Raw genomic sequence first — 25,485 nt, forward strand, 5'->3', positions numbered from 1 at the left:
CTAAGGATGCGGCTCCAGACCCTTCCTGAGGGGTTGTGTGTTGCTTACTGGATGACAGATGGTCACAGAGGAGGATTAACATGAAGACAAGGGTGGGATCCCAGTAACCCAAGATCTCATCCCTACACAGTCTCTTCATGTGGCGGCAATGGTGGGTATATGGCTTTTTAATCTCCTGATCAATAGCCCCAAGCTTCCAAGAACAAAGACAGTGCTTCATTTCCCTTCTGCATTGGCCCTGATGCTGTTGGCAGCTGTTCTGTGCTTGCTTGCAGTTTTACTCCTTTGCTGTCTGCAGCCCTGGCATGACCTACAACCATCCTCTGCCCCAGCCTTTAGGGACTCCCAGCAGCAGGCCAATCTAACATCCTGTGAGACCAGAGACGGAAACTGCATGAAGGAAGGAGGCAAGGAGAGGTAAGTCCTGGCGTTTCCACAGGATTGATGTAGCCACACCAGCCCCAGCTGTCCTGAGGAGTTCACTGCCCACTTCCAGGAGGTAGGCAAAGATGGAGGGGAAAAGAGTTGCAGCCAGGGGGGCTGTTGTGTGATTTTACCTGGGGAAAAAGGAACAATCTATCAAGCTCACATGCAAGAAGCCCAACTATGTATGTGTAACTGCAATTGCACAATATGAGCATCTTGGTTGGGTGAAGTCCGATTCCAGTGTTCAAAGATGTGGTTTGTATTTCTTGTCCCAAATGCAACTCAACTACTTCAACCAGTGCTTAAGCAAACAAGCAACAATTGATCCAAGTGTTGTAGAAACATTCTCTATTTTGACTTCTGGGGACACGGTTCTGAGTTCTCTGCCATTGAAATGATTGCTTTTGATACAAAGTGCTGTGTTGGCTTCTCCTCCCCCACCGCCTCCACAAATAATCATCTTAGATTGCAGTGGACGCTCTTCTTAGGCTCCTGCCTCCTGATTCAGGGACGAGTTGGCAGGCCCAAGGCTCTGATCTCACAGATCTTCCATCTCATGCCAAATAATTTCTTCCACCACTGCACAGCTTCTCGTCAGTGTTTGTAAAGAGCCCCAGATACTTTTTTTTGCTACATATTTTTAAAAGCTTCCCACCTTATTTTTAGCCTCCTGAGCCATCTTAGCTTTGGCCCACAGTCAATGGCCACACTCATACTCACTTCAACCTCAGTAAAGTGCACCCGTGCTTGATTTTCACTCTGTGTGAAGGCACTCAAGGAGGAGCCCAAGGAGACTTGGGGAGAGAAGCTCTATCACCAGCAATGATTAAGTTATTGGAGATAGAAAATTGCATCCTACCATTATAATACGTTTATCTATTGTGTCTGTTCACTTTACTTTCTGTGCTATAAGCATCAGAGCACAGACTTTATTTATTTTTGATGTAGACTCTAACAATTGTATGACACTCAAACAAATGATTGGTGAAACTAAGTGAACTGCTACTTCTGGCAAAGACGAAATAAAAAATACCAGATTTACCCTTCAAAGGGGAGTGGTGCAATATAAATGAGACAGCGGTTGTTAAGATACTAGACATATAAGACAATGAATCACAGTGATTCTTGACAGAGAGACACAAACAGGGTGAGCCTTATGATCCCTGTAGCTTACTGCTCAGGGAAAATTTGCAGGACACTGGGAAGGGAGGGGAATCCAGACATGACTGGGAACCCTCCATGAGTTGAGGAGAGACAACTGGGAAGCTGAGGCCATGGCAGCTAGAGTTTGTAAAACAGCAGAGAGTATAGAACTGCACAAAAGGTACTACGTAGCACTGCGCAAGGTTCCCCTGGAGTCTCCAGCTGAGTTCTGATAGGCACGTTCATGTGAGGAAGCTAACCCAGACAGGAGAAACAACCACCTGAAAAATTTCTGCAACGCACAGGCCCAGAAATACTTCCTGTTCCCACAGACCAGAGTGGAAAACTTTGTATTTCACATAGCTTCAATAGCGTACTAAGAATTTTATATGTGTTCTGGGTAAAAGTTAGCTTTGGATTAAATGCTTCTCTGGTTCTACGTATGGAAGACTAAAGGGATTAAACTTTCCAAGCAACTTAGTTGCATCAGAGGTCAGGTAAATTTACAGGGATGCAAAAATATTCAGCACCTAGAAAGGTAAAGAATTTAGAATGTCTGACTTCCAATTAAAAGTTGCTAGACATACAAAGGCATTGTAAAATATCAATAATGAGAAAAATTTAAATAACCAAGAAAACACATAAAATTAGTAGATGAGCATATTGAACTAACAATTATGATAAATTTACTCTGTACATTCAATAAGCTGGAGAAAATATTGACCATGGTCAATAGAACTAAAAATGACAAACTTATAGAGTGAAAACTACCATGCCTGAAATAGAAAATACACTGAATGAGAACAAGACTACTTAAGATGCTACAGAAGAAAGCATTAGTACACCTGAAGATATAGAGTAGAAATGATTTGAAGTATCACACTTGGTTGGGGGGACAAAAAAAATGAGGAATAAAATATCAGTGAGGAGTGGGAAATTTTCAAGCTGGCTAATGTAAAAACAGTTGAAGCCCCCGATAAGATAGAAGGGAAATTTTTCAAGATGGGGTGAAGGAAGGGCCTCTAAATCTACAAATTCAGGAACATTAATGAACCCAAGCAGAAGAAACATGAGAAAAGTTATACCAAGGCACACAACAACAACTTTTCGGGAGGTTCTCTGCAGGAAGGAATATGATATCACGTGGATTCTGGAGCCACACAGAGGAGGGACAGACCTCCAAACAGCAACTGCCGGGGTAGAAACCAAAGAACCTGATTCATAATCTCTTAACCTAGATGAAGAATAAATGCTCCTTTAAAGCAAAATTGGGAGCAATACATTATGAAATCTTTAACATGTATAGAAGAAAATCACATTAAAACAATAGCACAAGCATCAGATAAAGTGTACTGCTTGTGGGTTCTTAGAGTCTAAACGAAATGGTTAACATGAAGGGAAACCATGCAAATTAAACACCTACTCAATAAATTCTAATGTAAGCAGCAAAATAACAGCACAAAGAGTTACAGAGACTGAACCAACAAAGGAGGTAAAATGTGATTATTGAAAGGTTATATAATATTTAAGTCATTTGTCTGATAAAGGGTTTATATCAAGAAATATATACATATATATATATATATATCCTCAAAATTGAGTTATAAGAAACCAAACAGCTCAGTGAAAGAAAACGCACGCAGGGCATATCTGAGGAGACGATGGAGCAAAGGGAAAAAGGAATGCATGGAAAGATGCCCCACCCCCTCCACTGTGGAGGAAACGCACAGTGACGCTGTGATGAACTGGCATTACCTACCAGAATGCCCAGTGCTAGGAACACTGAGGATACGATAAGTTAGGGAGGATGTACAGCTACCAAAACACTCGCGTTCTCCTACGGGAAACGCGCAAGGGCACAGTCATTTTGGAAAATGGGCAGTTTCTTGATAGTAGTATATATCTACTATACAACATGGTCTTTCTGCTCAAGAGAAATGAAAGAATGTTCTACACAAAGATTTGCCTGTGAATATTCATAGCAGTTTTATTATTTGTAATAGCTAAAAATTGGAAATAATAGGTTAACACATAACCAAAATAGGGAATATACATATGATAAGAGCGTTTGCTGTACAATGAGGGTATTGATTACTTAGCAACTCAGAGAAGGAACTCTTTGCTACATGCAACACCATGTTTGAATCTCAGACTATCTTTGCTGAGTGTAAGAAGCCAGGCATGCATACGTGTTTGGGCCTGGAGGAGGCAGAGGTGCTGGCGCCCCCACAATGAGAGCATCCTGTGGGGGTGCTTCTGTGTGGGAGAGGCGGCCAGGAGGGCTGCCCGAGGGGGTAGCAGGGGAGAGGGGCCGGGGCCTAGGGTGAAGGTTGGCATCTCCCCAGCTGCCTGGTCCTGCAGTGCCAGCACAGCCCTGCAGCAGCCTCACCCACCGTGGAGGACAGGGTTCTTGGACAATTACTACCCATTTCTGGAGATCTCCACAGGGCACAGGGAGCTGAAAGGCTCCCCACTACTGTCTTTCCACAGGACTCTGCCTGGGTCTCTCCTGGCCCCCATTGGGTGTGACAGCTGCCCACGCATTTGGGCAAAGCTTGGAGACTGGCCTTGTGGGACAATGTAGGTTGTTGCTCCAACACAGTTGCTCAGGGGTGATTGTCAGCTGGGGGCTCCCAAGGCAGAGAGCCAGGGACACGCACCTTCTGCCCCCTGCATCGAGGCCACCCAGTAGCTGGGCCTGATAAAAGTGGCAACCCTCTTCTACTGACTAGTGTGTGCCAACCATTCATTCCCGGGACCACTAAGGGGCACGTGGAGCCCCTCCCTAGCCAGGCCTGGGAGACCTCTGGGTGCTCTCCCACTCAAGGTTTCTCAGAATCTGACTGTGGCGCCACCTGGCCTTACACCTCACAGCCACTTTGGGAAACTCCTGAAGCCCGCTGTCCTATTCTTTTTAAAGTTCACGTCCAAGGGATGGGGCGTTGCCCTTGGCAAGTTTGGAACACACCACAGTTCAGTCTCCACCAGCGAGGCGTGGAAAAGAAATGGCTTGTCTCTTGTGCTTTATGAACTCTCATTTGCATGTTGAAATCTGAGCCTTAGCTTTTTAAAGAATTGTTTGCAATACAAGAGTTACAGAGAAAGAAGGAGACACTCAGAGAGAGCTAGACATTCCAACCCCTGTCTCACTATCCAAATGGCCCCAGTGGCTGGGGCTGGCTCAGGTCAAAGCCAGGAGCTTGGTACTCCATCCGGGTCTTCCAAATGGGCAGCAGGGGACCAAGTACTAGAGCCATCTTTTGCTGCTTTCCCAGGCACATTGATAAGGAGCCGGATTGGAAGTGGGGCACCAGAACTCTGTAATCGGTGCTCATACGGGATGCAGACATTGTGGGTGGTGGCTTAACCCCTCGTGCCACATGTTAGGGAAATGACCGCCATCCTAGAGGGAAACATGAGCTCATTCCTATGTTATCTTTGTAGGGCTACAAAATCCCTCCAGCCTCTTAACACGACTGTGCCTCCACATGGGTCAGAATCTTCTCCTGCAAACTAAGCAAAATGAGGTATTTTGCCTGCCACTGGTGCATTGTTTTCAGGAAATCCCAATTTTGGAATCCCAAGTACATCTGTCAACACCACATCTATCAATCCTACATGCTACCAGAATAGAAATGACAGTTTTTAGCTACCTCTTCTATGTGGCTTTTAGGGGTCGGGGGAGACTTGCTTTGAAAAAATTCTCAATGTAAAGAAAAAATTGTAGAACGCATACTGTATGTTTCCATTCACATATGTGCCTTGAAAAGGCAAACTAATTTGTAGGAAGAAAAAGTGGCCTGATTCTCATGGGGCTGACTGAGCTAATCCCCATGCTGAGGATTAGTGGGCAGGGAGAAGTGTGAGGGAGGGAAAACCAAGGGGTGTTGGAAAATTTTAGACGTGATTTGTCTATTACACATCAAAACAGTGGAAGTAAGTTGAAGCTAACAGGCATGCCGAATAAGGGTAATTTCCCTATTTCTATCTGCCCATCTGGACTAATGGAGGATGTGTTTGTGGACGAATTATTAGAGCACAGTGTCTTCTTCAGAGGGGAATAGGCACCGAGTGGCACAGAGAAGTTAGTGATGGACACACATTGAAACCCACTATGTGCCAGACCCTCTGATAAGAATTTGAACTGAATTACCCCTTTTCATTCCCATTAAAAACCCTCTGAGGTAGCTAGCACCGTGGCTCACTAGGCTAATCCTCTGCCTACGGCGCTGGCACACCGGTTCTAGTCCCGGTTGGGGCGCCGGATTCTGTCCCGGTTGCTCCTCTTCCAGTCCAGCTCTCTGCTGTGGCCCAGGAAGGCAGTGGAGGATGGCCAAGGTCCTGGGGCCCTGCACCAGCATGGGAGACCAGGAGAAGCACCTGGCTCCTGGCTTTAGATCAGTGCAGCGCGCTGGCCGTAGCAGCCATTTGGAGGATGAACCAACGGAAGGAAGACCTTTCTCTCTGTCTCTCTCACTAACTCTTCCTGTCAAAAAAAAAATTTTTTTTTAAAAACCCTCAGAGGTAAATACACACCATTGTTCTCTTTTTTCACAAGAAGAAATAAGGCCTCAGAGGGAGGGAACCACTTACTGTAGATTGCTGCCCTCAGGCCAAAACCAGCGTAGCTGCCAGAGGCTTCCCCACCTGCTGCCGGCCGTGGCACTGGCTGAGTCCTGGGAACTCTACCTTGGCCTAGAATCTCCAGGGTGGGGGAAAGGAATGACCCCAAGGGACTCGTGTCATTGCTTGGTCTGGAGTCAAATACGACCCACAGGGACCCAAGAGCATTGGGCTTCTTACACTTGGGCTTCCTGGAATACAGGACTTTAAATTTAAAACCAAGATGAGTCTGGCTCTCTGACTCTGGCTCGGCAGAGGCCTGTGTTCCAGGACGATAGCTCTCTCGCCCCTTGGTCCTTGAGGACATGCTCAGAACACTGTCTTGGACTTTTGGCCAGAGTGTTGCGGGGGCTTCACAGGTAAGGCAAGGAGCAGAGAGAGGCAGTGTTCTTTGTATTGCGCTTTATTTCGGTGCTGTTGAAACGTCAGGATCACTAAGAGAGGTCATTCTAAACTCTTCAGCCTTCCATTTCCAGTTGGGGGGACCTCCCTAGGGGAGGGGGCCGTGAAGAGACATGGGGGCTTCTAATTGGGTGGAAACGGTGGTCTGTGAGGAAAGAGCTTTCCTAAACCTAGATCAGGCCTGGCCCTCAGGAACCCTACCCCGCGATGAGGTGGACATGGCCCCAAAGGCAAGCTACTTGTTTGGCTTCTTCTGGCCCGCGGCGGCCGGCCTGTTGGCAGCTGGTGGACTTTGGGGCTGCTGCTGGGTTTGGGAGCTCTTCTCCTGCGTGGGAGGTGATGCGGGTTCGGAGTCCTTGCTCAGGCATGTGCACTCAGGCTTGGCCTCCAAACAGCAGCACTTGGCCTGGGTGCAGCAGGGGGGCTTGGATGGGCAGCAGGGGGGCTTGGATGGGCAGCAGGGGGGCTTGGATGGGCAGCAGGCGTTGCATTTCGGTTGGTCACACATCTTCAGAGATTTGGAGGTCCTAGAAAGAAAGAAAAGAATTTCCTTGTTAGCAAGAGAACTGGGGACCTGCTTTCATGTCCTCCTTGGATACCCACTTGCATCCATCTGGAGGGTACTGACTCAGACCAGGTCACGACAAGTAGAGCTGGGCCCTTCACGTGGTTCAGTCAGCCCCATGAGTCTGTGCCTTCAAGTGAGTCAATGTTTGTTCTTCACTACAAACCCATTTCCAGACAAGGCATTGAAAGACCAGTGTATGGAAGGGATTTGCCTAAGGTGTCTCAGCTAGTAAGGAATGAGTGTGACCCTCAGTAGCCTGATTCTGAGTCAAGTGTCAGGCACGTCACAAAGGTCATCTTTGTATAATAATCATGGCCAGTTAAGAGGCAGGCATTTTCAACACGCTTCGCTAGTGAGGACAGTGAGCTTTGGAAACCTATTTCAGTTGCTTGCAAGTGGATTCAAGCCAGTCTGTCCCACACCAGGGCACATGCTTGTTCTGGTCTCCAATGTGGCACTCAGGACCCAGGCGCAACAGGATTCTTGTATTTTGGGTGACCAACCGGTGCACCCTTCCGGAATGCCCTGTCTCACCCCACGCCACTCAGCGCAGGAGAAGTTTGCTGTGGCTGGTGTGGCTGCAGCAGGATGAGATGGGAAGGACCTTGCTCTTAACATTGTGGTGCCTGAGCTCCAGGCTCGATTCCAGGTGGGCACAGGCAGCTCTCCACCTCTCAGCTTTTCTCTCTTCCTCTACAAAGCAGCAGCTGGCAGGGGTGAGGAGTGGGGAGCCGGAACCAGTGGGTGTTCTCAAAGTGAACTGCTCTTCACTTTTATAACTGCTTGATTTCTTGTAGGAGTAGGAGAAACACAAAACCACCCTTTCTTTGCTTCTATCAACCCATCCCTCTCCTGCCCCAGAAACTCAGGTTCTCCCTGGAAGGTTCCTAGATACAGGCCAATGGAAAAGGCCCTCTATGGCTTCTGTGAAAGTTTGAATGTCACTCACGACCCCAGAGCAGAGCAGAGGGCCTACAAGTGGCCAGGATCCATGGGCATGTGGGCAGGGACAAGGTTGGTCATCCTGTGAGGAGTCAGATGGTTTAATAGTCAGGGGATCCCAGTGGAATTTGGAGTGTAAAATACTTGTTTTCTTCCTCACAACTTTATCTTTAGCAAGAACAAGCAGGCTGCCCTCCTTCCTTCGGACTCTCCAAATTTACCATGGAAGAGCAAGGGAGCTCCTCCAGAGCTCACAGCTTACTGTGAAAACAAGTTATTTACCCCACCCTTAGCAGGCCAGACAGGATGGAGAATTGTAAATGAGGTCTTTGGATGGTTTTTTGTCCCCGCCTGCTAACTGAATGCCAATCTAATCATCAAGTTTTTTTTTTTTTCCCCTTCAAAATTGTACTTAAGGCTGACTGCCACCAGTCCCCTTGGGGTTTTCCTCTCTTGGATGCCCCCCCATGCCACTCTGGCTGGAGGTCCTTGATTCTAATAAATACTTTTAAATCTCTCTGCCGTCCACTTGGGAATTCTTCTTCCATGTGAGACAAAGAACTGAGGCAACAATAATTTCTCCATGCCATTTTCCTGTTAACGATCCACACTTAGGGGAGATATGTGTGTGTGTGTGGTGGGGTGGCAGTGGTGGTGAATGATGCTGTAACATCTACCGGGGGATCACCCCACAGGGCCACATACCCTGTGCTGGAGGTGCCAGTCTTGTCAGAGCCCTGTCACCTGGGTGGAGAAAGATGGGTGTGGGAATTCGAGTGACAACTGCTGGCGGGAAGTGTTACCACCCTCTAGCCTCTGAAACCCACAGGACTTTTGAGAAAAGTCTTTAACCCAAACTACTTTATAAAACTATACTGCTTATTGCTGTGGGCTTTCCACTAATCACTCACGTAACCACATACTCCTGTCTGTGTGTGTGTGTGGGGGGGTGCAGGTGTGTATACTCTGTCCATGCACAGCAAGAACTTTGGGTTTGTGACAGTGATTGTCAAGCAGGATCAAACTGGGATTATTTATACTTGCTTACCGGGCTTTAGAATGAGGGCAAGTATGGAGGACTCATGCAAGGTGCGTCCTCTGTTCTGGCCTCTGTCTCTCCGGCCAGTGGATCAACTGCTGTTGTCTCCTCCCTGGCCTTCAGCCATGCCTACGCCAAACACACCATGTGGCGTATCTCCTGTCTATTCTATTCATGTCTGTGTCCTGTAGCTGAGGACACTCCCAGGGAGAGGAACAGTAAACCCCTCCTCACACCAAAATCTCCCCAGAAAGCTGATAGCTCCCCCCTGAGGTTGGATGGGTGCTGCAGGACACCTGTCACATGCCACTCTTGCTCTCAGAACCACCCCCATGACGCTGGAGCAGACCCAGGGCCTTGGCTGTCCTGGATGATGGGTGTCAGGCTCTGAGACTCAAGTCTCTTTCATCTGGGGATTCATATAAATCCAGTTCATGCTGTGTGGACTGGGTTCCCTTGAGCCAGGCGTGGCTGGTGCCTCCACCCACTGGAGACAGTGACTGTAAGACTGACAAGTTGTGGCCCAGCCCCAGCCCAGCCTTTCCCTGTCTCAACTCTGAACAATCACAACCAGAGCCTCATCTCGGGCTTTCTCTGTGGGAAGAGGCCCTGACACATATCCAGGGGCCTTGCCTTGGTGCTGTCTGAGGAGTAGGTGGAGCTAACCCCATTAAGACCTAAACAAAAGCTGCAGGAGGGAAAGAAATGTAGGAAGGAGAGTCCTATGGCAAGACCCCTGCCAGCAGGCCTAATCCTTTCACATGCCAAGCTCCTGGCCATGGGTAGCTCCCAGCTAAGAGGAGAAAGTTACTTCCTGGGACATGGGATTCCTGGGCTTTAATTTCCCATGACTCTGAGTGTGCCTGGTGTTCAGGATTCGCCTGTCTTTCAGAAAGAGGCTTTTGCTTGTGTTTCAAGAGGGAAACACTGGCACAGGACTCGTAAGAGGAGGGGCAGGGGCACAACACACAGTTCCCGCTCCCAAGTCAAGGGAGCTGCCCAGAGGCTGAGGGGCAGATCCACCCCGAGATGCCCTGATTTGCCCAGGAAAGGACAGGAAGGAAGAGCTGAGCCTGGCAAGACACACAGGAGCAGGGGAAAGTCAGGTCAACCTGAAACCAGGGCGAAGGGGAGAGAGAAGGCTGTGAGTGCCTCGCTTTCAGCGGCCTTTGTGAGGTTCAAGGCTATTGCATAGGGTGTCTGTGTGTGTGCGCGGTGCTTGGGCACCCTGGCCACCCCAAATGGCTGTGTTTGGGTGTGTGGGTGTGTTCAGCGGACCCCGTATCTGTCTCTGTCATGTTATTGTCTGAATCTACTCCCTTAGGAGCCAGATCTAAGACCAGGCTCTAAGAGGAGGGAAGGAGCAAGTCCTTTCTATTTTTATTTTCTGTGGCTGTTCTTTGTCTTTGCCCCCTTCACTATTTTTTCTCTCTGCTCTCTAGTCTTTCATTCTATCCGTGCTTTTCTCTCCTCCTCTATGTCTATGGTTTACCTGTGTCTACCCTAAAGTTCAGTGCCCTGAACTGACAGTGAAGAACCTCTTGTCATGTGGGGTTCCAGCAGGTTAGGATCCCTCCTTCCCACGGTGGGTTGGGCTGTTTCTACAGAAGCTATTTTCATCCCAGGACCAGAGGCTGTGGAGACATCAGAGCCCCCAGAGCTCCTGTCCAGGGACTTCCTTTGCTGCTCCCATCCTTGCTGCACGCCCTCTGTGGCCAGATCCTGGAAACAGATCCTGAACGCAGAGGTCGTGCCTTGTCAACTGTGTAAAGCAGGCTGTGCCCACGGCAGCATGGGGAGGGCTATGGCAGGGCGTTCAATAGCCTCTCCATCCCCCACACAAGTCCTGTTTCCCGGGCCAGCACTGCCACCACTGCGCCCTGCTACTGGATAGACTGTGTCTGTGCCCCTTTATTCTGGAAGATCCTTTCTCGCCTGGCTCCTCATGGTGCCCATCCTTGAGTTCAGGGGTAGTTAACCCTCCCACTTTCACAATCCTAGTTCTCACCCAGTGAACCTGCATCCTGGGCCAACTTGCTTCCTACAATACAGTTCTTCTTAGAACAAGCTTCTTCCCAAGATCCATGTGCTTTCCTCCCCGACCTGGTGCCCAACAGCCTGCCCCGAGAAATCTGCCAAATCATGTCATGGAACACCTGTGGCACAGTGCTAGGGCCACCTTCGTAGGCCTGCTTACTGCTCTGCTCCAGTGTGGACCCACATAGGACCAACTTCCAGTGCAGCAGTGTCTGGTTAGGCTGCCCTGTCTTTGACCTCTGCCTCCCAGCTCAGCCTCAGCTCCAGCTGCTGATCGCTCTTACAGCAGCCGGGTCGCAGCAGGTCCCTGCTGAATTACGCTCACCTCTTACTGAATCTTTGAACGCCCCACACCCTCACTGCATATGATTCAAATCTGAAGTCTCTGCTTAGACATCGCTCCCTTGAGGGAAAGGCCCTTGACCCAGAGACTCAGGCCCCAATACTCTTTCTTGAAGCTCCCTGTACTCAATGTGTAAATATGTACACTTCTATAGTAACTCTGATTTCCCTCATTGTCTGACCGTGCCTCTTGCTTGATAATTTCGGGAGCACAGCGTCTTTGCTCTCCTGCCTGCCGCGCTCTGACGTCTAACGCACTGCATAATGCCGCCCAGGAAAGGAACAGGACAAGGGGAGGGGACCCGGAGGACATGGCTTCTCACTGTCACCTGATCTGGCCACACACTGCTTTTCAGACTCTTCTCAGTTCGCAATTCCCATGCTTGGCTCCTCACAGACGCTGCCCGCCTTTGACTGTTTCCAGCAGATGTGATGACCAATCCTCCTCAGCAGCCTAGTGAGCCCATGACTATCAGCAGCCAAAGGCTTCTGAGCCAGCTGCGCCCCACCCCCACCCTCCTGGCGCCAAGGTGATGAGATTCCCTGCCTCTATGACACCATAATCCTCTTTATGAGCAGTGACTGGCTGGCTGACTCACTGGTGCCCCCTGCTGGCCACATAGTCTGATTTCACGCCATTTTTTCTTTTCTCAAACAAAAAGAAAAATTCTTTACGTTTAGATCCTTGAACCACTTTAAGTTGATTTTTAAATAGGGCATAAAGCAAGGGTCTCATTTGAAATTTCTGCAGGTGGAGAACCTATTTTCTCCACATCATTTAATCTAAATGGTGCTATTATTTATTGAATAATAAGTAGTGTGGTTATTTCTTTCTCCAAGGAATATTTTTAGCACATTTGTCAAAGATTAGTTGGTTGTAGCACCTTGAACTTCTGGGAGATTTCTCAAAATGTTGAATTTCCCCTTTATTGGCCTTTGAAGGTTAGAGATGAGCAGCGTTGGCCAAGTGGGTCCTCAGGAGAATGGACACAGTGCAATGGTCTCAGGCCATTTGGGCAAGGATTTCTGAGGTCCTGGAATGAGGATGACAAGAGCTCTGGGCCTGTGCATTGGAGCTATGGGCTCGTCATCCTGTGGGAAGGCTCATGAGTGAGAGAGCCAGAAAGAGACTCTGAAGTGTGGATCCAGGGCAGGGAGCCCAGCCGCTGAGACTTAGAGCAGTACTCTTAGAACGTGTGAACTGTGCTCCTATTCCATAGCAACAATCCAAGAATTTCTTTGTCTACCTGACTTCTTCAGGTGGCCATGCTTAGAGTCATACCTAAAAGCTGTTCTCAGGAAAACGCCTGGAGTCCTTCCCATCTCCAAAAGTGTCCAGCATTTTAGTTTAGATGGAGGCTTTGATCTGTAAGAAATAAGCTGCTTCTGAGACGAATACAGGGCAGGAGAACGAGAGAGAGAGGTATAAATGGCAGTGTACCTATAAAGAAGTGTTTATACAAAACTAAAAGAATGTCAACCAGAATATCATGAGAGCCTGGCATTTCCATGGCAAATTGCCAAAATTCACTGATTGCTGATGCATATGTTATGATGCGAATATTCTCATGTCCTCTTAGTGAGATTTTACTTTACAAATATTTGATGGAATATTATTATAGCTAAAAGAAGTGTGGAGTCTGTTGGTAGATGATATGCAAAGTTCTTTAAGCTGTGTGTGACATGGTAAAAGCAAGAAACAATATATGAGTATATTCCCTTTCTTATAAAAACTCTGAATGCAGTAAGGTACATAGAAACTAAGTTAAACATATGTGTTAGTATATACATGAACATTTCCTATATATCACACACATGCACTTTACACATGAACACACACATGCACACATGGATATGTTACCAGAGGGAAAGCTGTGGAAGCCGTGGGATTCTTGTCTTCACTCAAGAAAGAATTCAGGTGTGAGACAGCAGAGTGATAAGGCTTTATTGGGGATAGGGCATCCGTCAGAACGGAAGGGACAGAGAGAGAGCACTCAGTTGCTCTCTCTGGGGGAGAGCGAGGTTACATGGTTGAGTGGAGAGAATACACCTGGGCAGGCCAGGCGGGCAGCTCAGCAGAGAGGCAGAGGGCTGAGTACATAGTATGTTTGCACTCCCTAGGTTTTAAGGCCTGGGCAGAGTAGGGGGGGCTTCCCTTAGGGCATCTGAGAAGGTTTTATTGCCCCATGTTGTCAGGTAACCCCTTTGGTCCTGAGGAGAGAGAATTCCCCTGGGAGCTTTCCTTGGGGAAGGGCTGGGACCACCTGGGAGGTCATCAGGGTCTGGGCAGGACTTTGAAGTGCAAGATGCTGGGCTCTGGAGCTTCCACAGTAGGTGTGGGTCTCAGGCCCTTCTCATACACAAATAGGCTCAATTTCTGACTTCCTACCTAACAGATACACACACTGCATACATAAATACACATACACCACCCAGGGCCCTTTGTGCTGCTGGTCTGTCTTCTCCAAGATATCCCCATGACTAACTCCCTCCCTACTTCAAGTCCTTACTTAGATATTACTTTCTCAATGAGATACCACCCCATCTTCCCAATTAAAATGATAATCTTCCCCTTTGTTTTCCACTTTAATTATCTTTATACAGACCCATTTTGTTTTCCTTTGGCAGTAATTTCACATATATGCACAGTATAATGTCTTTATTTTCTATATCTTTGTGTATTGTCTTTGTTCTTGAATTAAAATGTCGTCTCCAGGGGTACAGAAGAATAAGATCCTCCAGCCATAGTTACCCCACAGACACATCAATGTGAATGCATTTCATGCACTAAAGCAATCAGGGAAGAGATCACAATTCCTGGGTCTTACATAATCATAAGAAAGGGTGCGTTGAGGCTGGTGCCATGGCTCACTTGGTTAACCCTCCACCTGCGGCGCCAGCATCCCATATAGGCACTGGGTTCTAGTCCTAGTCCCAGTTGCTCCTCTTCCAGTCCAGCTCTCTACTGTGGCTCAGGAGGGCAGTGGAGGATGGCCCAAGTGCTTGGGCCCTGCACCCGCATGGGAGACCAGGAGGAAGCGCCTGGTTCCTGGCTTCGGATCAACACAGCATAGGCCATGGCAGCCATCTGGGGAGTGAACCAATGGAAGGAAGACCTTTCTCTCTGTCTCTCTCACTGTTTATTTATTTATTTAATTAAATAAATGCATTTAAAAAACAAAGGAAAGGATGTGTTGAAAAAGGCAGAATTGGCAGGATTGCCCACATCACTGCCCTGCTTTTTCAATTCCAAAAAGCAGAGTATGGAGAGTAAGCAGGAGGGAGAAGACATTAATTCCATACCTCAGACTTGCAACCCAGTTCCCTTCCTGCCACACTGAAATCCAATAGTAGAGAGAGCCCTGTAGAGCCTACCTTGAGGCCCATGCACCCAGTTTGAACCTCTGTACCCTCGTTAGCCTGGGCAGGTGCTTCATCCACAACCCTTTCCCCAACATCAGACAGCAGAGTATGGAGAAAGATTCCATCTGCTAAGAAGTGAGATGGAATTTAGTACTGGGTCATCGAAATGAAACACCAAGGGGATTCCACTGGTCTCTGTGAACATGTCCTGGTCCCTAGCAGAGACCTGCAGCTCTGGTTGAACAAAACTATATTCCAGCCAGAATCACCTGTGGCTGCCTGCAGTGGTCTTGGATCACAATTTCCCCACCATCACAGCAGGCCTTGGTGCTGCCACTGTGCTGCACTGATGCTGGAGGTCTCTGGGCTCTGGGTGTGACCAGGATTGTGGCACTGGTACCTGTGGAACTGCCCACCTTGTCCCTTTCCCAAGCTCAGACAGAATAACACAGAGTCATTGTCTTCTTGGGGAAATAAGAGGGAGGGAGACACCAAATTGCTGTTAAATGCTTGGGGCCAGTTCCTCCATGGTGAAGGCTGGTATTGAGAGAAATGCTCTAGCACCTGAACAGAGGCTGGTGACTATGAATGAGACATCAAGGCCTGCCCTGGCCCCAGGCAGACACAAGCAGGAAGAGTCTGTCTTTTTATTTTATTCATTTGTTTTTAAAGATTTTTTTTTTTTCAATTTGAGAGGTAGAGTCACAGAGAGAGAGAGAGGGAGAGACAGAGAAAGAGGTCTTCCCAACCACTGGTTCACTCCACAAATGGCCTAGATTATTTGAACCAGGAGCCTGGTGCTTCTTCCAGATCGCCCACATGGGTTCAGGGGCCCAAACACTTGGTCCATCTTCTACAGCTTTCCCAGACCACTAGCAAGGAGCTGGATCAGAAGTGGAGCCGCCAGGACTCCAACTGGTGCCCATATAGTATGCCAGCACATGCAGAAGCTTAACCTACTTTGCCATAGCGCTGGCATCCCAGTCTATCTTTTTTTTTTTTTTATTTTTTTTTATTTTTTTATTTTTTTTGACAGGCAGAGTGGACAGTGAGAGAGAGAGACAGAGAGAAAGGTCTTCCTTTGCCGTTGGTTCACCCTCCAATGGCCGCCGCGGCCAGCGCGCTGCAGCCGGCGCACCGCGCTGATCCGATGGCAGGAGCCAGGAGCCAGGTGCTTTTCCTGGTCTCCCATGGGGTGCAGGGCCCAAGCACCTGGGCCATCCTCCACTGCACTCCCTGGCCACAGCAGAGGGCTGGCCTGGAAGAGGGGCAACCGGGACAGAATCCGGCGCCCCGACCGGGACTAGAACCCGGTGTGCCGGCGCCGCTAGGCGGAGGATTAGCCTATTGAGCCGCGGCGCCGGCCCCCAGTCTATCTTTTTAGGCCTGCACCTCTTTGAAGTCCATTCTGAACAGCACATCAACTGCAGATTTGAGATAAACTTGGGCCTGGAATCAAAGCAACACATCAGGTATGGATTCATAGGCGTTAGAACCAAAATAATAGCAGTAGCCATAGCCTTGGAGAAAGTATGAGGTCTGCAAAAACATATATTACTAACACCTGTGCAAGAATTTCAAATATTTTGAATGAAAATAAACTTATTTTTAATTCCACTTTTCTATGCATTTTTTGAAATAACTTCATGAGCAGGCACTTTAGAATTTCTGTAAATACAGACACAAAAAAGCCAGATTACACAGAACAGAATAAATACCCAATTTTTCAATGTGCAGCTGTTGTATACTAATACACATCAAGAATTTTCAGGAAACCATGACCTCAGCCAACAGACCAAATAAGGAATCAGAACAACCATATAGCAAATAATATGTGTTAATTCTCATCTAGACAATTTAAAAATAGCTGTTTTAAGGAAACCCAATAAATGTCAAGAAAACACAGAGGAGCAATTTCTTGTTTTATCAGAGAAATTTAACACGCTGAAGTAATTATTTAAAAAAATCAAACAAACCATTGAGCTAAAAAGTATACTTAGCAAAATGAAAAATGTGGTAGAAGGCATCAATAGTAGAATAGAACAAATAGAAGAATCAGTGAGCTTAAAGACAGACTATTTGAAAATACACAGAGGATGGGGCCGGTGCCGTGGCTCACTTGGTTAATCCTCTGCCTGCGGTACCGGCATCCTATATGGGCGCCGGTTTGAGTCCTGGTTGCTCCTCTTCCAGTCCCGCTCTCTGCTGTGGCCTGGGAAGGCAGTGGAAGATGGCCCAAGTGCTTGGGCCCCTGCACCCGCATGGGAGACCAGGAGGAAACACCTGGCTCCTGGCTTTGGATCGGCATAGTTCCAGCCGTAGTGGCCATTTGGGGAGTGAACCAACAGAAGGAAGACCTTTCTCTCTGTCTCTCTCTCACTGTCTAATTCTATCTGTCAAATAAAAAAAAAAAAAGAGAAAATACACAGAGGAGGGATGGGAATTTTGAATTAGCATTAAAAGAGCAAATATTCAGGTTATCACTCTTCAAAAGGGATGTCAGAATGCTCACTTTCAACCATTTGCATTCAACATACTACTGGAAGTTCTAGCCAGAGCAATGAGATAAGAGAAAGAAATAAAGGGCATTCAAATTAGAAAGTAGGAAGTCAAATTGCCACTGTTTGTGATGACATAATATTATATAAATAGTAAATCCTGAGTATTCCAACAAAGATCTATTTGAATTAGTAAGAAAATTCAGCAAAATATCAAGATACAAAATCAACATACAAAAAAGTAAATCACATTTCCATACAATAGTGAACTACCTGAAAAAGAAAAAAATTAAATCTCATTTCCAATAGCTACAAAAACCAATGGATGAAGGTCACCAAAGAGGTAAGCTATCTCTACAATGAAAGCTATAAAACACTTGTGAATTTAAATTGAAAGATTCACAGATTGGAAAAATCAATATTATTAAAGTGTCCATAGCATCAAAAATTATCTACAGATTTAATGTCATCTCTATCAAAATATCAATGACATTCTTAACAGAATTATTTGAAAGAATCCTAAAATTCATATGGAGCTACAAAAAATACTAAAAGGCCAAAATAACCTTGAGTGAAAATAACAAAGCAGGAAAATGATAGTACCTGGTCTCAAAATATACTTCAAGTATAAACTAGCCAGGAAACCATAACATTGGTTAAAAACACACATCGACCAATGGAACAAAATAGAGACCACAGGACTAAACCAACATCTACAGCAACTTGATCTTTGAGAAAAATGCTAAGGACACACACTGAGGAGAAATAGTATTGGACTCATTGAAGGTCCAAAGGCAGAAGAACGAAACTAGACCCTTATTTCTCCCAATTTACAAAATCAATGCAAAATGAAAGACTTAGATGTGAGACTTAAAACTATAAAAAGGGATATTTATACACTCTTGGTGAGTAAGTAAATAAGTACAAAATAGTAGGAACGGTCCCTAAAAAGTTACAATAAGAAATACCATGTGATCCAGTAACCCCACTACTGGGTAAATACCCAAAGGAATTTAAGCTAGTGTGTCAAGGAGACTTCTGGACTCCCATGTTTGTTGCAGCACTATTCACAACAGCCAAGAAAGGGAACCAACCTAAGTGTCCATCAACTGATGAATGAATAAATAAAAAGTGATATAAGTACACAAAGGAATACCATTCAACTGGAAAAATGAAAGAAATTCTATCATTTGAGACAGCAGGGATCAACTTGGAGGTCATCATGATAAGAGAAACAAGTCAGGCATAGAAGCACAAATAACTCATGATCTCACTCACATGTGGAACTTAACAATATTGACCTCACAGGAGTTGGGAGTAGAATAATGATTACCAGAGGCTGGGGGGAGTGCAAAGGAGGGACCAAGGGAAAACACTGGTCAACAGTACTACGTAATACCTTTGAGAAGTAAGTTCTGATGTTCTATAGCACAGCAGGGGGAATTTTGATTAAGATAATGTACTGTGATTAAGATAATGTACTATGTATTTTGGAAAAGCTAGAAGAAAATATCTTGAATGTTTTCATCACAAAGAAATGACATGGAACTGGCAATGTAGTGTAGTGGGTTAAGCTGTGGCCTGCCAGCCAGAATCCCATATAAGTGCTGGTTGGAGCACCATCTGCTCTGCTTCCAATCCAGCTTCCTGATAATGTGCCTGGAAGAGCAGGATAAGATGGCCCTTGCCACACATGTGGAAGAAACACATGGAGTTCCAGGTTCCTGGCTTTGGCCTGCCTACCCCTAGTTGTTGCAACCTTCTGGTGAGTGAACCAGCAGATGGAAGATCTCTCTCTCTCTCTCTCTCTGCAACTCCCCCTTTCAAGTAAAATAAATAAATCCTTAAAACAAACAAACAAAAAACCCAAGAAATAACAAATGCTTGAGGAGATTGTGAAGGCTTAAGTTGATTTGAGCATTATACAATGTATACATGTACAGAAATACCATCTGGTACCCATACATATATATAATTATTATGTGTCAATTTTAAAAATTAAATAAAAGGATTAAGGGAACCATTACTGGAGTGCAAATGGAGGCAGGTGTTGGAGTTGGGTTGCCATAAGCCAACTCCTAGGGCTTCCAGAGGCTGGAGGAGGCAAAATGGGAGGATTGTCCTGGGGAGGCTAGAGAAGCGTAATGACTTCTCAGCATCTTGATTTCTCACTTTTGTCCTCCAGAACTGCGAGAGAATGTATTTCTCTTATTTCGAGACATGCAGTTGGTGATACTTTTGTCACAGCAGCCATATGGAACCAGCATACTCAGGCAGGCTCCTGCCTACCGAGGCCAGGCTTGGTGGAGACCTCCTGAGCAGCCGTCAGAGATGGGGCTTTACTCATCTCTCTCTGTTGATGATGGAGCTAAAAATCTAAGGACAGAAAGTGAAATAAAATTTTTAAGTGTCATGTCTGGAAAAGCAAAGTGTTTTTGTTGTTGTTGCTGTTGTTTACTAACATATCTCAAGCTCTTGCAACAGCTCCTGAGATACAGTAGATACTAAAAATAAAAGTTAACTGATTGCTTGAATGGAGATAGCTACTGCTTGTTTTTGTTTTGTTTTGTTGAAAAATGATTTTTTTGTCAACAATTCCCAAACTCACTTGCTTGTCCAGGCTGGGAACCCAGCTTTAAAATCTGTTTTATCGGGCTGGCACCATGGCTCACTAGGTTAATCCTCCACCTGCAGCGCCGGCATCCCATATGGATACCGGGTTCTGGTCCCAGTTGCTCCTCTTCAACTGCAGCTCTCTGCTATGGCCCAGGAGTGCAGTGGAGAATGGCCCAGGTGCTTGGGCCCCTGCACCCGCATGGGAGACCAGGAGGAAGCACCTGGCTCCTGGCTTCAGATCGGCGCAGCGCTGGCCATAGCAGCCATTTGGGGAGTGAACCAACAGAAGGAAGACCTTTCTCTCTCTCTCTCACTGTCTGTAACTCTACCTGTCAAATAAAAAAAAAAAAATCTGTTTTTCATGCACCGTCCAGACTAACAGTTCATGTTCTGCAGCAGCCCTGCTCCCACCGCTTTATGGTTTTCCTGTTTCTGTTATGAAAGTTGGCAGAGATTATGGTTGCCTTCCCTGGTTGCCACGTTCATTGGTGGCAGGGAAACTGAGGCAACATCGCAAGAATTAGCTAATATAAATACTAAAGGAGTCGCTGTTTATGATGGCCCAGTCCTGGGCCCCGCCCCTGAGACTCTGCTCCCATCAGGTTTCCTTTAAATTACCAATAACTCTCATTATTATATGTTCACTTGGTCCCAAAATCAAAAGTTAGGAAGGATACATAGTGAGATTTCTACCCCGTTACTCCAGTTCTTACAGACAATAGGGATCAATTTATATATATCATTTCAGCCATATTTTATACACATGAAAGCACATACAAACCTTTATGCTTTTTCTTCTGTGAAGAAAATATAAACCATACACACACACACACACACACACACATATATATATATAACATATATCTGTCAATATATGTGAGTTCCCAAATTTGATTCTTCCAAACAATGCTGTAGTGAGTACATTATTCGTAGATCATTTCTCTGGGAGTATAGGGAGAACCCAAGTTCAATCTCACCAACTCAAAGGCTACCTAATATTGTATCTGAACAACATTCTACATTTCTTCCATGGAAGTTTCAATGATTTACTTCACTTCTCACATGTGGGAGACCATGTTTCTCCACAAACTTATCAACACATTGTGTTACTAAATTCGCTATTTTCTGACAGTATTATGGGTTAAAAATAGTACCTCAAAGTAATTTTAATCTGAATTTCTCTTAGGAAGTAAATTTGATTATATTTTATTTAGAGAACCATGTTATTTCATTTTCTGGGAACTGCCTGGTCATATAATTTATCCAACGTTTAATAGGATTTTGCTGGTCATTTTAGTGTTGATTTGTGATGCTCTATTGGGGGAAATTAGGCAAACTTGAGATACAAACTTTCTTCCAGTGTATTTTTTTGGCTTTTAGAGTGGTTAGATATTAGCCATAGAGAAAATGTCAATTTTATGGAAACACATTTTAAAATATTTCCTTTTGCAGTTTTCATTTGTATCATAATTATAAAGTTGATTTCAACTTTGAAATTATACAATATACTCAGTTTTATAAAAATAATTTGTAATATTTTAATTCTTTAAGGACTCATCTTAATATGAAGTGAAAAGGCTTTTTTTCTTTGTTTTAAAGATTTATCTTATTTATTTGAAAAGCAGAGAGAGAGAGAGAGACTTTGAAGAAAGTGAGAGTGATCTTCCATCTGCTGGTTTACTCCCCAAACAATGGCTAGTGCTGCAAAGTTTAGTTTAATGCTTAACTTTGTGGACTCCTAATGGCTGCCAACCTTAAGAGTCCTAAAACAAAAATTACCATTCCTTTTTAGTTGATTTACCTGAAAAATGAATTTCAAAAGTATTGGTGGCACTGTGTGTGTGTGTGTTTATGAGAAAGAGAGAAAATCAATTATTAATTCATGTGTCACATCTTCAAACTGAGAGACTATCTATATATATCTATATTCCCCGCCATAAGCAATGGGAGTCCTCCTTTAGGGTGAAGACCATGCTAGGAGTTCTACACAGAGGACGCTGCAGGAGTCCCTGCAAGAGGAAGAGAGGCGAGGCAAGCAGGTACAGGTGAGCGTGTGGCGCCAGCCTCAGCCCGATGCCTCCACGTCTGTGTAGCTTCTGCATGAGAATGGCCCTGGCACAGCTCTCCAGCGCCGAGACCAAAGCCCATGCATGGCCTGAGCAGCGCATGGCTTGTCTACCCGTGTGGAAGGTGGCAGTGGGGACTGTGCACACAGAACTGCGACTCCGCTCCAAGCCTCCTTGCGGCCCATGTGCTCTGCAGGCCTTCAGTCCCCGCTGCTGCATGGGCTCCCAGTCCACACCCAAGGCACCGTGGTTCAGCTGCTTCCTGCCTTGCCCTTGGGAAAGTGGCCTATTGCCTTCCTAGTGCCTCCAGAGCTTCCCTGGTCTAACCAGACCAGAGAACCCTGCTCACCGGTGGCTGAACCACCAATGAGGTAAGAACCCACTCCAAGTTAGTCCTCACTAATCTCCCTCCCTCCGCCTTTTCCTTCTATATTACATTAGTCTTTTATTATTGATAATTATGTATTATATTAATTATGCATCATAGTAATTCCTTCTTATATATTAATTATTCAATGTATATTAATATATTGAGCTTCCTCTGTTGAACATATCCCCTGGTTTCCATCTTCTTTTTTCAAAGATTTATTTATTTATTTGAAAGGCAGAGTTTCAGAGAGAAAGGTAGAGATAGAGAGAGACAGACCCTCCATCTGCTGATTTACTCCCCAGATGGCCACAATGTCCAGGACTGGGCCACACCGAAGCCAGGAGCTGGGAGCTTCTTCTGGGTCTCTCACATGAGTAGCAGGGGCCCAAGCACTTGGGCCCTCTTCCACTGATTTCCCAGGCACATTAGCAGGGAGTTGGATCCGGAGTGGAGCAGCCAGGGCTCCAACCAGCAACCAAATGGGATGCCAGCAGTGCAGGTGGCAGCTTAACTTTTATGCCACAATGCCAGCTCCGGTTTCCATCTTCTGAGTGGACCAACTGCGGCAGATAATGTAAACTCAGGCTCAGTGCTTTAGTTTAACAGCTCTGTAACCCTGAACACATTCTTAACCTCAGATTCCTGGTTTGTACAAGGAACATGGACACAATGCTCTTGTATACCATCCTTGTAGAGATTGAGGGAGAAGATGTTAAGGTCTTAGAAGTGTGCTGGCACTGAGTTAACAAGCAGTGAGATATAGGCAGTGAAGAAGACTAACACAGAGAGAAAAGAGATGAGTTAGAAATGAAGAATAAAGCAGATGAATGACAGAGAATGAATGTCAGATGTGAACATCAATACATGAAGCAAAAGCCAAGAGATCAATAGGAAATGGAATCAATGCACAAGAAATCAGTGAGTCCTGTAATTTATTGGATGTAAACATTTCATACAGTATTTTATAATTTACAAACTATGTTCAAATATATTATTTCTCTTAACCTTCAGAACAACTTAGCATGTATTGTTGTTGTTGAGGTTGTTTCTACTTTCAAAAGTCTAAGATGAAGTTCAAAAAAGTGTTCAATGCCACACTGCTTTTTTTTTTTTTTTTTTTTAATTTACTTGTGGTAGATAGAGTTACACAGAGAGACAGGGACAGACAGAGAGGTTGGTCTTCCAACCACTGGTTCACTCCCCAAATGGCCACAATGGCCAGAGCTGGGCCAATCTGAAACCAGGAGCCAGGAGCTTCTTCCGGGTCTCCCACGCAGGTGCAGGGGCCCAAGGACTTGAACCACCTTCTGCTGCTTTCCCAGGCCACAACAGAGAGCTGGATTGGAAGAGGAGCACTGCTAGGTTGATGGTGAGAGTCCCTCATCCAGTGGACTTTCCACCACTGCCCTCGTGTGGTCTGGAGGATATCCACACCTGATACTGCATCAACCACATGGCTTATTGGCCCCTGGGGTCTGCAGAGGGTTTGGCCCTGGTAATTTTTGCTCCATTTTCATCTAAAACAGCTCTGGTCTCCATAGAAGACTCTACACAATACTGGAAGCTGACAAATATGACTCAAAGAGGAAGTAGTTCTAAATATTATCTCTTCATACTTTTATTTTTGTTACTTATAGTATTGTACTTTAAATTAAATTATAATTTGTGTAGAGAATCCATTAATCAACGTGTGTACATGTATTGTTAGCTAATAGGGGGTTGAATAACATTGTTCTAGAGCTACCTTTCCCAAAATTATTTGAATAGAGCATAGGTGTTTCTTAATCTAATAATGGAAGGAATACAGTGAATTTTGCTAAAGAAATTTGAATAATGTTTCCTTACATTAAGGTTGAGGAAAAAATTAAAGTCTCACAAATTTATGTTTTCAGTAAGAGATAAAAGGGGATATCTTTGTCTAGTAAAATGTGTACATCTGATAACATAATTGTATTCAATAGTACCTCAAGTATGCATTATGATGTTGAAAAATAAGATAAAAAACACTGATGAGTTTTTGTCCCACTAGTCAATATATATGAAAGCAAATATTTTTTTTTTTTTTTTGACAGGCAGAGTGGACAGTGAGAGAGAGAGACAGAGAGAAAGGTCTTCCTTTTTGCCGTTGGTTCACCCTCCAATGGCCGCCGCGGCCGGCGCGCTGCGGCCGGCGCACCGCGCTGATCCGATGGCAGGAGCCAGGAGCCAGGTGCTTTTCCTGGTCTCCCATGGGGTGCAGGGCCCAAGCACCTGGGCCATCCTCCACTGCACTCCCGGGCCACAGCAGAGGGCTGGCCTGGAAGAGGGGCAACCGGGACAGAATCCGGCGCCCCGACCGGGACTAGAACCCGGTGTGCCGGCGCCGCTAGGCGGAGGATTAGCCTAGTGAGCCGCGGCGCCGGCCTGAAAGCAAATATATTTTTAAATATTTATTTGTTTTTAGTTATTTGAAAGGCAGAGTGACACAGAGGAAGAGACAAAGACAGAGAGAGAGAGAGAGAGAGAGATAGAGAGAGAGAGAGATCTTCCATCCACTTGCTCACTCCCGAAATAACCACAACAACCAGATCTGGGCCAGGCTAAAGTCAAGAGCCAGGAACTCTGTCTAGGTCTCCCACATGGGTGGCCGTGGTCCTAACAGTCAAGTCATCTTCTACTGCCTTTCCAAGCATATCAGTAGGAAGCTGGATTGGAAGCTGAGCAGCCAGGACTGGAACCAGCACTACAGTATAGAATGCCAGCATCACAAGTGATGGCCCAACCTGTTACAGTGTAACACTGGCCCTGTGAAGACAAAAATTAATTGGATATTTTTCAAGTGGAATTCGTGCCCAGGATAAAGGTCATGTGCTCCAGGGTAGGGTAGATGACTTGTAGGTTACTTCCTGGGTGTCTCTGATCAGGCATATTTTTTCTTAGATGCGGATTATGTGCTGTGAATAAAAATAATACATGTGATTTACATGAGAATGACACATATTTACAACATTCATGAAGAACAGTCACATAATTATTGTATAGAATATCCGTTGACGTAGCGTAAGATTATA

The 25,485-nt window shown here is 45.7% G+C and overlaps 2 long non-coding RNA genes across 3 annotated transcripts; one reads left to right on the top strand and one right to left on the bottom strand.

Moving 5' to 3' along the window:
* The first annotated feature begins 325 nt into the window (after positions 1-325).
* On the top strand, positions 326-24,487 carry LOC127493750 (uncharacterized). Of its 2 annotated transcripts, none has more exons than XR_007924282.2 (3): positions 326-417; positions 21,961-22,044; positions 22,262-24,487. It is a non-coding gene; the product is annotated as an uncharacterized lncRNA (long non-coding RNA). The 2 variants fall into 2 exon arrangements; XR_007924283.2 differs by lacking the exon at positions 326-417 and adding an exon at positions 15,898-19,148 and having other exon boundaries at positions 21,941-22,044.
* Positions 6,580-11,987, bottom strand: LOC138850396 (uncharacterized). Its single transcript, XR_011390113.1, has 2 exons — positions 11,852-11,987; positions 6,580-7,121 (listed from the first exon to the last, which is right to left on the bottom strand). It is a non-coding gene; the product is annotated as an uncharacterized lncRNA (long non-coding RNA).
* Positions 24,488-25,485: the final 998 nt, after the last annotated feature.

Source organism: Oryctolagus cuniculus, chromosome 7 (genome assembly GCF_964237555.1).
Source record: "Oryctolagus cuniculus chromosome 7, mOryCun1.1, whole genome shotgun sequence".
In the NCBI taxonomy this organism is placed as follows: domain Eukaryota; kingdom Metazoa; phylum Chordata; class Mammalia; order Lagomorpha; family Leporidae; genus Oryctolagus; species Oryctolagus cuniculus.